Genomic DNA, 2,068 nt, shown 5'->3' on the forward strand with positions numbered 1-2,068 from the left:
TTTAGATTTTTCCATTAGTACTAAAGTGAAACACCTAAAAGTCGAATCAATAGTCAATGTGACGAAACAGTGTTCAATGTGATGATAAAATTCATACGTTCTGTAGATGTGTGTTTATTTCTCTACCTAAAAAAACACACACACGACCAAATGCGCTTGCTACGTTTTGTTTTTAAAATAACTGTACACAGCTTTTATTAATGAGAGCTAAGTTATTTTTGTTGGGTATTTCATGCTCTCTCCACATTTAACTTAACTCAAACGAGTATTTGAGCAAACATTTGTTCACATGTTTGTTTTTAAATGGGCTTACAAGACATATGAGAACAATAAAAGTCGTCAAAATGACGAAAATAGTAATCAAATAGACGAAAAGTTTCATCTACTCCGTTGACATGTATTCAAATACTAATGCAATAACACATCCATACGTAGTTGTGTGGTAGAAATATTGTTTTTTTCTGTGCGGTAAGAACATTTCAAATGGTTCCTCTCAGTTGTTGAGTTTAGTCCAAAGTGTAAAGGTAGTCGCGCATGCCGAAAATAAAGAGCTAATGCTTAAAGATGTGAAAGTGAAAATAAAAACAAAAATGTGAGTAAACATGAAGTGTTATATATCGAAAAAAAAAAAAAAAAACTTTAACCAAAATGACGATTTTTTTATTTTTTGGTCAATTTTTTTTCAACATTTATATGTTTATGGAAGTATTTTTAAATTTACAGATAAATGCCGCAACATTTTTCGTTCTGTGAAAACTGAATACGGATAAAGAAATTAAAGAATAAAGATGAATTGGATGAGCAAACAATTCAAAACGAGAAGGAACAGTTGGGCACAAAAAGGGTGAGTTAAATTTTGTTCTAAAAAGATCGAATATATTTTACAATAATTTAAAATTTCAATTTTTAAATTCTTCTTTATAATTTTTTTACTTCACAGGATGAACCCATAAAACTTTTCATCCTTGGTGATCTAAACACTAATTAAGGTAACAGAATGTTTGTGTGTCTAGATGGTCAATTTATCAAAATCAACAGCTTTGGTAGATGTGTATGAACAATTTTGTATACGTTTTTACTTCGTTAGTTGTACATATTTCAAATAAATAAAATTTAAATTTAATTAAAATAAAAAACAATATGGTTCTTTATTAAAAGTGTCGTAGAAAATACTTCTAATAATCAATTTATCAATTTGATGTTTACATCGTATTGATGAATCGATTACATCAAATTGATGAATCTATTACATCATATTGATGAATGGATTGCGTCAAATTTAGGGAAAGAGTTCATCGCTATGACGAAGGCGTTTGTAGCGATGACGAACGAGAATCGTACTTTTGAAGAATTGCATCATCGCATGGATGAAAGAGAATAATCGCAGATACGAAAAATATCATCACATAGATGAAATACATTCATCATCTGGACGTAACATAGTCGTGTATGGGATGTAAATAAGTTCATCACAGGGATGAATTCAATTCATCACTATGACGAAAAAATCGTCAATGGGATGAAATGTTACGTTAGCTCATTTTTGACGAAAAATTCGTCACCGTGATGTAAAGATTCATCCTCATGACGTACTTTTTCCTTTCAGTGTATCGTCGCCCATCTCATGTATGTTTCATTGGGGTTTCTTCCCTTTTAAATTAAAATTGTAATTCATTTCGCAACTACAATATTAAAATTATTTGACGTTTGGAGAACGCTAATGAAATTAAAATCATCTATTTCATAGTTGTTGAATTAATCTTAGAACAAGAAAAAAAATAATGTCAGAAAATCGGACAAATGTTCCATACAGTATGCATCGAACACTGTAAACGCTACCCTTGGTATGATGTGGATTTTTAGTTAAGGTTATCCTGAACGAGTTAATACTAGGGCTGTCATCCCGTCCCGAAATCCCGGGATTCTAAGGTCCTTTGAATAAAGAGTTCATGTGAAATTCGTGCCACAAATAGGTGGGTATTAAGTTCGAGTTTAGCCGCTAAAATCGCCATTTTTTCACTATTACTTTTCTTTAATAATCCATTTTAAGGAATACAAACTTTGTGAA

At 30.9% G+C, this 2,068-nt stretch overlaps 1 long non-coding RNA gene across 1 annotated transcript; it reads left to right on the plus strand.

The window, feature by feature from the left end:
• The first annotated feature begins 504 nt into the window (after positions 1-504).
• Positions 505-1,088, plus strand: LOC142233654 (uncharacterized). The gene is made up of 3 exons (XR_012721459.1): positions 505-592; positions 724-844; positions 941-1,088. It is a non-coding gene; the product is annotated as an uncharacterized LOC142233654 (long non-coding RNA).
• Positions 1,089-2,068: the final 980 nt, after the last annotated feature.

This window comes from Haematobia irritans, chromosome 4 (assembly GCF_050003625.1).
Source record: "Haematobia irritans isolate KBUSLIRL chromosome 4, ASM5000362v1, whole genome shotgun sequence".
Taxonomy (NCBI): Eukaryota; Metazoa; Arthropoda; class Insecta; order Diptera; family Muscidae; genus Haematobia; species Haematobia irritans.